Source organism: Hippocampus bargibanti, linkage group LG11, assembly GCF_051943395.1.
Source record: "Hippocampus bargibanti isolate YZ-2025 linkage group LG11, ASM5194339v1, whole genome shotgun sequence".
Taxonomy (NCBI): Eukaryota; Metazoa; Chordata; class Actinopteri; order Syngnathiformes; family Syngnathidae; genus Hippocampus; species Hippocampus bargibanti.
In genome coordinates, this window is record NC_142744.1 from 5390001 (window position 1) to 5404164 (window position 14164).

Below are 14164 nucleotides of genomic sequence, written 5' to 3' on the forward strand. Positions count from 1 at the left end.
CCTGGCGTGACATCACGAACAAGGGGGCGGGACCTTCTGAAACTCGCCATTTCCGAGGTCATTTTGAAGTAGTTTTGGGACACTTTACGTCATTTTTATTGCCGTTTTGAATTTGATAAAAAAAAAAAAAAAATCAGCCTGTGTGTTTTGGGTATTTTAGATGCTATAATTGCTAGATGCTATATTGTCCATTAAAGCGCGATATAAATCAATATGTATTGTATTGTTTAAACTCAAAGGATACTAAAAATGAAACAATTCGGAGAGTGATGTTCAATTTTTTTTTCTGAGGAGATGATCGTCAGCTACTCACTGAAAAGTTATTGAGAAAGAAACTCACCTATTCACAGATACTCATGATTTTTTTTACGAAGTAGGGGCATACCCATTGTGTCAAGGATGTTGCAGCGATTGATTGAAGTTACAGAGTCTTTATGTAGAGGAACATTTTTGTGGTATATTTAATAATAATAATAATTCATTTCATGTTTAAGCACCTTTCAAAACTAGTGTTTAATCATTCGCTGCCAGACGATGTGCAAAAATATGTCCACTCCAGTGCCAGGGTTTTTGTCATTGTCACTTGAATTCCAGGACTCACAGAATATTGAGTTTCAGGACTACATAAACATTCAATACAGCGGTAGAAACCTTACTCTTTTCTTTTATTGAAAAAAAACAACAACGAGTTAATTCATAAATTATATGGGTCTGGAGTTATATGAGCTTAAAATGAGGGCGGCTGTCCAAAATAAAATGCAATACATACATGTTGGTTTATTTTGTGCTTTTAAAAAACAGCTGAGGCTGCAAAGTGCTAACATGGAAACAAGAAAATGCTGCCCCCAGAGGCTATGGACAGCGCTTTATCGGCACCATAGCATGAAAAAAAAACCCGAAAAAATTCGGGAATGGCGCTCTGTCATATTTTTAATTCCCGAATAAATGAATGAGTTAATCGCTAGCATAGGAATATGTATTGTTAGGAGATACAGTAAAGTCTCGTTATATCGATATTCTCGGGAGTCCGAAAAATATCGATATAACCGGGACTATCGATATATCCGACCCTGCGCGCATGTAATTTTCTCCTTGCGTTCATAGAAATAGTATCGTAATAAGCAGTACTATCGATATAACCGATATCGATATAACGAGACTTTACTGTATGTCAAATACGTTTACTTTTTTTTAATCATAAAAAAATCAGAGGCGATATTGCAGACAAAAAAACTTTCAATGCACTCAAACTTTGACCTTGACATTGAGGTCCCTAATGCTTGCATATAAAAAATAAATGACATCAGAATGTTTTGTGGCTCAGTTGCAGACTTGCCATCAATCACATCTTCAAACATGCCCACAAACCTCCCGTGTAGAGGAAATCACAAAGGGGAAGATCAAAAGAGCTTTTTTCTTCTTCTTTTTTTTTTTTTTTACATCTTTAGCCATGCAAAGGGACAAAGGACTTGTCTGTAATTTACAAATTCTGTTGAGGAATTGTGCTCATAAGAAGGATTGTTGGGTTTGTGCCACCTATAATTTCGCCTAAATTAGACCAAATGGCTTTGATTGATGGCTGGCGTTTATACCCTTTGTTAAAAGTCGTTTAATCTTTAACAGGAGGGGGGTAGGGAGGGTCTAGTCTAGCTCTATGTTAGGAACATTTTGAAGCACCAGGACCAGGAAAAGAGCACCATCTCATGGGGATTGCTGGGAATGACCTTGGTTTAAAACTTGGTTTCAGACTTGATTTTAGTTTTACTAAAATCTCATCCCTGTCTCAGCACGATGGGGGACAGAGCTTTCGGCTGCTCTGCCCCCAAACTCTGGAACTCACTTCATGCCAACATTCGTAACATCGATTCTCTTCCCACCTTCAAATCCCTTCTCAAAAGCCACCTATTTAAAATCACATTTTCTGTGTAGCTCTTTCTCTTGTTTCTATTTATATCTGTATTTATTGTATTTTATTTGTGATTGTATTTTATTTATTAAACAGTAAGACCTCAACTTACAAACACCTTTTCTTACAAACTTTTCGTCTTACAAACGTCAAATTTATGAAAATTAAACCTTATAATAAGCACTATTTTCATAATACACACCCACCACGGCTGGCGGAGTGATCTTTGGCGGAAGCACACGACCGAACAGCACCAGAGCTTAAGTTATCAACAGTCCTTATGGAAGGTGACTCTCCTTCCATAAGCCATCAACGACCATCAAAAAGGTAAATACAATTTTATTTTACAGCAGTTTATTTCTTTAATTACAGCCCTCATGTAATGCGCATCTCTTTCCAAACAGCATTTCCCTTTGACCTTCGACCTCCAACGCCATTCCATCAAGCCATCAATGACCATCACAAATGGAAATAAAGTGACTTTATGATACAATGCAGTGTATTTCTTTCATTACAATGCAATAGCACATTTATTATACATAGAATAAGGTATGTTGTGTGTAGTTTTTTAGGCTTATTTAGTTGAAAAGTATATTTTATGGAAACCCGGGAACGGATTATTCCCATTTTAATGGTTTCCTATGGGAATTTTTTTTTGAGATACACACTTTTCACCTTACACACTCAAGTTCGTAAGTTGAGGTTTCACTGTAGTACCTATGCTTTTCTGTGACTTTAAAGTGTCCTTGAGAGCTTTGAAATGTGCTTAAAATGAAATGTATTATTATTATTATTATTATTATTATTATTATTGTTCCCTGGTGCTTTCTACTATCTATGTGACTGCTTTATTTTTCCCCATATATAAGTGTTGTCCATGTCAAGCGCTTGGTTAAAGTTGTTGTTAAAGCGCTTTATAAATCAATCATGTATTGTACTGTAAAAAAAAAATCACGTGATGTGATAAGTCGAGTAGAATCCGTCAGTCACAAGAGACACTTGAATTGAACTGGAGTCTCCGTTTCTAATGTGATGTCATATATTGGAATATTGTCCAGAAGATATCATGAGTGAGTGAGTGAGTGATGAGATAGAGAGAGAGAGAGAGAGAAAGAGATGACATGAGGTGACCTTTGCGACCTTCAATCCTTTCAGCATGCTGTCACAATGTCACCCACTGAGATTGGATTGGATTGAGATTGGACCTTGGATGTACCTCCGCTGTGAGACGAATAAAAGGTACATCCAATCCAATAAAAACACAAAATACAGGAGCTGCTGGAATTATTTTTATATATATATATATATATATATATATAGATATATATAGAGAGAGAGAGAGAGAGAGAGAGAGAGAGAGAGTAAAGTCTCGTTATATCGATATCGGTTATATCGATAGTACTGCTTATTACGCTACTATTTCTATGAACACGCCGCAGGATCGGATATATCGATAGTTTGGTTATATCGATATTTTTTCAGACTCCCGAGAATATCGATATAACGGGACTTTACTGTGTGTATATATATATATAAATTAATAATAACAATTCCAGCAGCTCCTGTATTTTGTGTTTTTATTGGATTGGATGTACCTTTATTTTTTTATTTTTTTTTTACTTCAAGATGGCGCTGCGAGAGTATCTCCCTTTCCAGCAGCTCCTGTATTTTAGATTTCTACTTTTTTCTTTCCTTTCCTCTTTTTTTTTAATTATTATTATCATCATCATCTGTGGTTGAATTGTGATTTTGTTCATTTCTCCCACCCAATTTGCATGTGGACAAATGTGTGAATTAAATAAAATAAAAAAACTGGTGACTCTTTTCAAAATAATCCTTGTTTGTGTGAACACGGCCTTATTATGGAATTGAATGAATGCTCACAATGCCGCCCTCCCAACACGTACACATGCACGCACAGCAAGTCACCACATCCTCCTCGAGATCCAAGCCAAAAGCAATGCAACTGCTACTTCATTGTCAAGCCCCCTGACCCACGCCCCCCCCCCCACTAACCACCCCCCCTTTCTAATGTCTTCACCAATTCTTGCTAGCTGGCCTCCGCTCTTTTCTCCTGGTCGCTATGGAGATGGCTAACAAAGCCATCACTTTTACCAATTTCCTCAGAGACAGGTGCTGGCACAATGACTGCTTCCTCGCTTTCTGAAAGGGGAAGGGGCAAGAGGGGTGCATGGGAACGCCAGGCGGACACTCTGAGGGCTGTCCAAGTGTCCTCCTCCCCGGGTCCCGCAGAGAAAAAAAAGGCTAATTTGTTGTCCCTGTTTTCCCAGGGAGGGGGGATGCGGGAGAATGACAACGAGGGGGGGGGGGGGGGCAAGGCGAAGGCTATGTGGAAGAAGGGCCGTCAAAACAGACCGCCTAATATCAGTCTCGCTTGTTTCTGCCAAATGGAAGCAAAGCGCTTCTTAGTATCCTTCAGTTTCTTCTTTAGCTCATTGCTCACTGGAACAATGTCATGGCATCATGACTGCGAGATGTTTCAATTTAGCTTTCAGCTAGCAGTGCCCCCACCCCGTTGAAGCCCCCACTGCACTTGTTGTTAAAGAGGATCTAGTCCACTAGTCTAAGTCCACTTGTTGAACAAAACTACACTCATAGTGCATAGTTTTTACATAAAGTCCAGTAGTGCCCGGAGAGACAATTTTAATTCATTTCAGGACCCCACTCTTAACATTTGTGGTTTTTAAATAAGAAAAACAGCACTAGATATATTGTCCGTATCGTGACGGCATCCTTCAATAGAAAAAAAACATGGCTTTGTCACATTACCTTGTGACTATCAAGTGTCCTTGAGAGTTTTGAAAGCCGCTTATGAATGAAATTTATTATTATTATTATTATTATTATTATTATTATTATTATGACTATAATCATTGCTGCTCATTCTAGTGTGCACGACTGAGCCACCAAGGGGCGGTATCACACAGATCTGTGGAAATGAACTTTCGGCTCAGCTCCTCTCACAGTGAATCAGTATGGCGGCAGTACGTAGTAGTAGTAGTAGTAATAATAATAATAATAATAATAATAATAGTAGCAATAATAATAAATAATAAATAATAATAATAATAATAATAATAATAATAATAATATTATTATTATTATATTATTATTATTATTATTATTATTGTAATAATTCCAGAAGGTCCTGTATTTTGTTTTTGTATTTGTATTGGATGTACCTTTATTCGAGCTATCTATTAGCTAGCTAGCTAGCTTTCTATCTTTTTGAGTTATTCCGGGTTGAGTGAACGCTGGCGTGTACGGCTGCCGCTGCTCACCCGCAGAAAAAAACTTATCCTGTGACTGTAAAGTGACCTTGAAAGTTTTGAAAGGTGCTTATAAATGAAATGTAGGATTATTATTATTAATGAAATGTATTATTTATACGCGTCTAGATTTGTTTTTAATAAAAATGGCTTTCACAGGTTGTTGTTACCGTTTATTCCAGTAGATGCCAGCATTTATTTTGATATGAAATATAGAGTCGTAATTTTAATTAATTTTGGATTGCAGAGCAGCTGCTTAGCAAATTTCCTCTTTTCGTTTCGTTTTATTTATCTGGCTATCTATTTAGCTACCTAGCTGACTATCTAGTTGGCGATCTATTTGCGATCTATATGGCTAGCTAGCTATTAGCTAGCTAGCGTTCTATCGATTTGAGTGATTCCAGGTTGAGTGAATGCTGGTGTGTGTGGCTGAAAAACGTATATTATTATTATTATTATTATTATATTGTCGTGTGACTGTAAAGTGACCGTGAGAGTTTTGAAATACGCTTATGAATGAAATGTATTATTTATACACGTCTGGGTTTGGTTTTAATAAAAATGGCCTTGACAGATTGTTGTTATCGTTTATTCCAGTAGATGTCAGCATACCCCCATTATAGAGGAAACCATGAGCTACCGCAACATACCAAAATATTTCAGTCAGAATGACAAGTGAGGATTTAGTACCACTCCTGTCCTTTTTTTCATGTCTTTCAAATTAACAACATTTTATTTATATTCATTAAATTATGGTCTTACGTTGAAATTGTGGGAATTTATTTCAAATAATTGTGCAATATAGTCAAACAAAAATAGAGCCTCTCAGAGGTTGATTGCTAATCTCTGCGTCGACAGGAAGCAGAAGATGCTGCTCAAGCGACACATCTGAAACAACAAACAGGATGTTTTGGACTTTTATCACGAAGGTTGAGCAAATGACGCAGTGTTGTGGTTGACATGTTTTTTTTCAGCAGTGCTTGATTTCAGTTTTTTTTTTTAATCGAGAGTTTTCGTTTGTTTCCATGACGGCATATTGTACATATTTAAAGTCGGGGGGGTATGCGGGAGGATTCTGGGACATGAGATGAGATGATTGAATAAAAATATTTTTCTTTTTTCTTAACCATAAAGGCACTTTGTCAGGTCAGGATGAAAATCCTGGTGACAGATGATTCCATCAGATGTCTTGACTGGATTGTGTTCTCACTTGTATTATAGTACGTCATAATGGGCACACATCACACAAACATTTTGTCAAAGTAGACAAGCAGCAGTTGGCTGCGAATCTGAATTCTAGATTACTGTTGTTCCAAAACCAAGGTCGGATTACATTTGTTTTTCAACATATAATTTTGAGGGGATTAAGAGGGGTTGCGATGCTCTCATACCTATTTCAGCCTACATCATCTTCATGAGGACTGCTCTTTCCTCTAAACTGTGATTATATAACGCATCACATTGTCAGATGTTAGCGTACAATAGCAGCAAGAGCTTTTCTTCCATACACACATGCACGCACGTGCTCTGATTTTGAGGTATCGTACCAGTGTCAGACTCTCAAAGCCTGCAAAGCCTTCTTGACTGGCCTAAAAATATCGGAATCACGGACTGATGTTAATTATAGTATATTGTGTCCATGAATTCTGATTAAATAATTCTAAATTGTCTCTCGGGTCTCTTTCATTACTTTTCCCCAGTTGCACACCTTCCAAATGTGTGTTTTCATATTTAAGCATTTAACCAATCATATTTCTGCCATCATTTGATACCATGGTAATAAATATACCTGGATGCCTTCACAATCAGTTCTGCAGGCCCTGGAGCATAAAAATCACTGTCGATGAAATTGTTGCTTTAACCAATCAGAGTTTGAGTTGGTAACCCAAAAAGGGCACCAATGCCTTCTTGAAGGCGCAGGTCAACGTCAGAGTTTTCGCAAACTGCGATTGGCTAGTCACTAGCCAATCATAGTTTGGATTGGATTTGCCTTACTATCTATTCGGCATCTAACTAGCTATCTATGAGTTATCTATTAGCTAGCTAGGTAACTTTCTATCTATTTGAGTTATTCCGGGTTGAGTGAAAATGGAGCCAGGACTGTTCCCTGCGGCGCTCCGGTGCTGCAGAGAAGCCTGTCCGACTCACAGTTCTTTACCCTCACGTACTGTGGCCTGTTTGTGAGGTAGTCTGTAATCCAGGATGTGAGGTGATGGTCGACTCCGGCATGCTGCAGTTTGTCCCCCAGTAGACTTGGCTGGATGGTGTTGAAGGCACTGGAGAAATCGAAGAATGTGATCCTCACCGTGCTCCCAGCATTCTCCAGGTGCAGCAACGCCGTATGGAGGAGGTAGATGATGGCATCCTCCACACCGATGCTGGGCTGGTAGGCAAACTGCAGCGGGTCCAGCGATGAGCTTGCCAGCGGTCGCAGGTGGGCGAGGACGAGTCTCTCCAGCGTCTTCATCAGGTGAGACGTCAGCGCCACCGGTCTGTAGCTGTTGAGCTCTTTGGGGTTGGCAATCTTGGGCACTGGGACCAGGCATGACGTTTTCCACAGCTGTGGAACTCTGCCCAGCTTCAGGCTCGTATCATGTGACTGTAAAGTGACCTTGAGAGTTTTGAAAGGCGCTTACAAATGAAATGTATTATTACCATGATGAAGAGCATACTGGCCTGAGCTAGCACACGGTATCCGCAGTGAGCTGCATAAGCAAATATATTGTGTTGATTTAATAGCAGTTTTGTCAACCCACAATGGCCGAAAGAGGACAAGCAATGGATTTGGTCGGAGATTAACTGTTAAAGCCATTTTCAAGATGGACTTTTCACCCAAAAAATGGACATAATTAAGAATGGTCAGTCAGTTACTTCCTGGCTAATGGTACCTACCCTCTAGTGGACTTTTTTCAGTCTGGATTGATTCAAATGTAGCACTACTGAAGGCCTAGCGATGAAATCCATGTCCCGCCACTGTATTTTACCCACACCGTGGCAGAGGAAGCAAGATGTTTGCACACCATAATTTTCCCACAGAGACTCGAATTTGCGATATGTTACTAGTTTCAGAATAGGGGTTCAGGAGAATAGTGAAAGGATCACAGAGTGGGTTTAACTAAAGCGGATGGACTCAAAGGAAGAGGAGAGAGGACTTGGTATTTTTCTTTCTTTGCCAATCTGTAATCCAATCACACGAATGACGCAGGAAGATGATATGATGCCACTCAAGCATACCATATACCCGCTACCGTACGCATACACACGCACGCGCATTTATGCTATATGTTGCAATAACCTCAAAGCCTCCAGCGGCATTTTGCAAACCACCCACAGCAACTCTCAAAAGCCTCTTTGTGCCTTTCGCTCCTTCCCACTCCTTTTCCTTTCTTTGCTGCTGACACCCCTCCGCCCCCTTGAGCCTTGTGTTCCTTCCATCCATCTTTAATTATAGAACATCCTCCTATTTGGAAAAAAAGACCACTTCCTGTGTCCTGTTAAGTATATGATGGGGGTGCAGGGTGCGAGGTTCCTTTGGATTGCATCGTTTAAAGGACAACCGACGTCTCCGGACAAGTTTTGCCCATAATTTGTAAAATGGCTTCAAATGACTTGACTACTGAGCGTATTTTAGTAAGATTCCACCGCATATAGCTATATTTTACGTTTTAAGACTCGCACTGAATATTCAGGAAGTCTTGTTTTTGAGTTGGTGACGAGTCCGCACGTGACGTCACTAAGGGAACGCCCCTGACCGAAAAAAAAGACACATTGTAGCAGTCCTTCCATCACGTCAATGTATTTTGCTGTACTTGTTTGGTTTGACAACCTTGTGTTGCACCCAAAACCCGCCAGAAGATGGCGTCCAAGCTCCATATAAGGAATCGGGGGTGGCCACAGGAGGTCGCCATTTTGTGCCTCTTTTTTTGGGTGAGACAGTCCCCCCCCCAATGTTGCCTCAAAATGGCACGAAAAAATTCTTTAATCGATTGCAAACATGTATGCTTACCTCTTCAGAACTTGAATCATATTCATAACTGGATGTGTAACAAGAAAGCATATTCTCCGAATCTGAAGCCATTGTTTTGATTCTGCAGTAATGCAAGACGTCGTGGCGTGACGTCATGAACTGGGGGCGGGACTTTCTGAAAATGCCCAATTCACAGCTCAATTTTTTGCAGATTTTGGACACTTTAAGTCATTTTTATTGGTGTTTAGCATTTGAATAAAAATATCGTACTGCGTGTTTTGGGTATTTTACATGCTATAAAACGTTTTTCTGATGTCAGTTAAAAAACAAAAACAGCAAAAAATCCAACTTACGACCGAGTTCCGTTCCGACCAAAAGGTCGTTAAGTCGAAATGGTTGTAAGTCGAAATCCATTCAAAATGTTGAATAGAGACTCGGAGGCTAAATGACTCGCAAACTCCCCCCTCTGGTGCCATCACACGGTCGATTGCTGTGTGAGAGTGAGATGCTGGCTGGCTGGCCAAAATGGTCGTACGCGTTGCCGGCCTGCTAGGCGTTGCGGTGCCAGGCGTAGAATTAAAATTTGAAAAATAGGGTCTGGGGATCGTGGTCATAAGTACGAGTAGTCGTAAGTCAAGCTGGTCGTAAGTCGGATGTTACCTGTATTTGCTATCTATTAGCTGGCTATCTAGCTATATATCTAACTATATATTAGCTATACAGCTATTTAGCTGGCTCACTATCTAGAGAGCTAGCTATTAGCTAGCTAGCTCGCTTTCTACCTTTTTGAGGTACTTCCCGGGTTGAGTGAATACTGGCGCATGTCATCCAGGATAAAAAAAAACAAATAATCTTCAACATGTTGCCACGCTAAAGTGTCTCTCTATGAATATTTGAACTACTATCCCATCCAAGTGTCGCGTAAACTTCAAATAAGATATTTTAGTCCTCAAGTAGCCCCATGAATAATTGATTCAGGACAAACCAAAAATAGTGTGGCTTTGAAATGCAAGGGGATCTAATTAGCCTTATCAAAGACACAGGATGCAAACGCCCATTTTTTTTTTTTTTGAAGGACAACAAAGCCCATGCTTTTGAAAAACCAATAGGCAAATAAGCAACATCAATTCAGCTGAGGAGCACATTGGGGAAACAAATGAGGAGCCCTTGCGTGTTTTAACCGTGACCCTTGCAAGTATGCCTCGGAGAGCGAGAGAGAGAGAGAAAGAGAGCGCGAAAAGAACAACAACGGAGATTAGCCATGTGAAAAGAAGCTTTCCACTCGTTCATACACACACAGGAACATGCGACTGACCTTTGAAGGAAGGTGACAGATGGGTCTTTCTCCGTCCAGGTTTCTGCTGACAGCTGTCCAGGATACGGGGGGAAGGAGTTGGAGATCATAGGTGACCCTGGGGTCAGACATCCTTAAAAAAAAGAACAAAAGACAAGCAAATTTGCATGCATGTATACAAAAGCGCATTTAGCCTGGAAAGCAGGCGCAAAAAAAATCAGACAGTATACATCACTGGTGTCAAAGACATGGCCCAGGGGCCAAATTTGGGCCACCATTTTGGTCATTTTGGTCTGAATATGTCGGAAATCCGCTGATTGGTGTAAAATTCTCATCCTTGTATAATTATAATTTAGAGCAGGGGTCTCAAACTCAATTGACCCGTGGGCCGCTGGAGGCAGAGGCTGGGTGGGTTCCACAAGAAAATCACAGATAAAACATTGCAATGTCCTCAAAATCTTTATTTTTAACACACAAACAATGAATTAAATGAATACATGAAATAAATTAACCAGTCATAAATAAATAAAATAATTATAATTATCACAAGGCAGATACAGACGAATGAGAAAACCACAGGAAAAGTAATGATTTTAATAAAGTTTCAAATGTCTGTATTAACAGTTCTTTAACCTTTAGCTTTCTTAACATAAAGAAAATATTGAGCATGAACTGTCCTAAACATGGCTTCTCTTGCCTACTTGTTCAGCTCCACACACAAGTTTCATTCATATCAATCATGCGGGCCGCACTAACATTAATGTTTCATATCAAGGCGGGCCGTAAAATATTCTTTCGGGGGCCGCAGTTGGCCCGCGAGCCGCGAGTTTGAGACCCCTGGTTTAGAGGAAAGAGCAGTCCTCATGAAGAGGATGTATGCTGAAATACGTATGAGAGAATCGCAACCCCTTTTAATCCACTCAAAATTATATATTGTAAAACAAATGTACAAAGTATCTGCTGTAACAGCTGGCTCGGTCATGCATCGACGCATTCCTCGACCCCCCGCCCCAGGCCCCCCCAAATCCTATCTTCTTCTGAGCCTGGCGTTCTAAAAGGACAGGTGTGCGCCTTAACTCCTCCCCACTTTGGCAGCCCTGGCTGGGATTTCAATAATGTGGCCCTATGGTGCTGAATAGCAACCGGTAGGGACCCCCTCACTATTTTTTTGCGCCTCTGCGTGACAGACGAGCAGCCGTGTCTTTGTGCTTATGCTGCGGGGCCTCCCCGAGTCATTTAACTGAGGAAGTGGAGGATGGGTTTGTCGGGGTGTGTAGGAAGGGGAGGAAGGGGTGGGAAAGTTGGGGGTGTTTGAATTCACCAAAGTCAAGTGTCAAGTTAGGACCTGCTGCTTTTTGCTGCTTTTCTTTGTATGTATATTCCAATCTAAATTTCTCATCTGAGACATGTCCATACTTAGGATCTTCATACTTTCTTCCCCCTTTTTTTCAGAGGCAAGTCTGTGGTTGCAGTAGGAGGGGTAGTGGGGTAGTGGGGTGTTAGGGTTGATCCCTCCTGCTGAGTACCATACAAGGCTTTCTATACTCTTCCAAAGCTTCTCCGGCTTTACCGCCTGCTCCTTCCCCCTCCAATATAAACAGACTTCCAAATGGATTCCCAACCCTGACTGCGAGGGCTCATATGAATATCAATGCAAGGCCCGTGTACCGTCTGCTCTCACTCTGACGTCACCCTGCAATTGAAATCTTCTTCTGAAGTTTTTTGGGGCCCATTTATTCAATAAATGCCATGTCGTATCTTTATTTGATGATGTAATTTATTACCGGATTTTCCGATGTATAAGGCGCACCAGAGTATAAGACGCACCCACAATGAATGGTGTATTTTCATTTTTTTTCCATATACAAGGCGCACCGGACTAAAAGGCGCACATTCCAATGCATGGTGTATTTTCATACTTTTTTCATATATAAGGTACACCGGACTATAAGGCGCACCTTTCAATGAGCGAAAAAAGTAAAGTCTCATTATATTGATATCGGTTACATCGATAGTACCGCTTATTACGATACTATTTCTATGAACGCAAGGAGAAAATTACATGCGCGCAGGATCGGATATATCGATAGTCCGGTTATATCGATATTTTTTCCGACTCCCGAGAATATCGATATAACGAGACTTTACTGTATATATATATATATATATATATATATATATATATATATATACATATATATATATATATATATATATATATATATATATATATATATATATATATATATATATATATATATATATATATATATATACAGTAAAGTCTCGTTATATCGATATTCAAGGGAGTCCGAAAAAATATCGATATAACCGGGACTATCGATATATCCGACCCTGTTTGCATGTAATTTTCTCCGTGCGTGCATAGAAATAGTATCGATATAACCGGGACTATCGATATATCCGATATAACGAGACTTTACTGTGTATATATATATATATATATATATATATATATATATATATATATATATATATATATATATATATATATATATATATATATATATATATATATAATGAATATACACAGTAAAGTCTCGTTATATCGATATTCTCAGGAGTTGGAAAAAATATCGATATAACCAGACTATCGATATAACCGATATCGATATAACGAGACTTTACTGTATATTAAATATATTTTCAAAATATAAAGCACACCATATTACAAGGCGTTACAGTAGAGGCTAGGGTTACGACTACCGTATTTTCCGTTGTATAAGGCACGCTGGAGTATAAGGCGCATCGGACTATAAGGCGCACTATCAATGAATCAAAATATATACGGTAAATATAAAGCACACTACATTATACAGCGATATAGTAGAGGCTGCAGTTATGCAATACTTCTTTTACAGGGGGGAAATGGATTAGTGGCTGCTGACAGTTGTTGCGAGACCTGGTTTGGCTCAACATGACCTCACATATAAGGCGCACCTGCGTATAAGGCACAGGGTCACATTTTTAAGAAAATTAAGGCATCGGGCTGCACCTTATACTGGAAAATACAGTATATAAGTCCAGAATGGCCAATCATCACTGGCGACTAGTCTCAGGTGTAGGACAAGCACTTTGGCAAAACAGATTAAGGGATGACCTTGGCAGAAATTGACCATCTAATTCCCATTCAAGCAGCACACACAATCTATTCCTGCAGATTTTGGAATGGGTGACGTGGCGCTTGAAACCATTAAGCAAAGAAAAAACAAATACGATGATGGATCACGAACGTGTGGCGTAATCTTGTTTAACCGGCGAGTCTGGTCTGAGTTGTGATGTCATTGCCCCTCCTCCCTCTCTCTCTCTCTTTCTCGCTCTTTTAGTGCTTCGTCACAACATCTGCTTGGTATTCTGCACGCGAAGGCCTGTCTTCCCCACTTTGAGTCAGATTTAGAAAGCATGGTGGGGAGGGTGAACGTCCAGGAAAGGGCAGGGTGACAGAACACAGCACAGGTGACATAAGGAAGTGAGGAAGAGGGTGGAAAAACAACGGAAGGCCTGCCTGGGAGATGACTAGATGTCTGCAAAGTACGACTGCTGGGAAGAAAAAAAGCTATTATACACCTCCACCCCCCATTCCTACCACTCGTCTTCTCCCCAACCGAAGGCAGCTCCTACTGTCATACAGTCCTCCCTCATTCATCCATTCCGCACATCCTGTATGTGCTTCCTGACAAACGTGC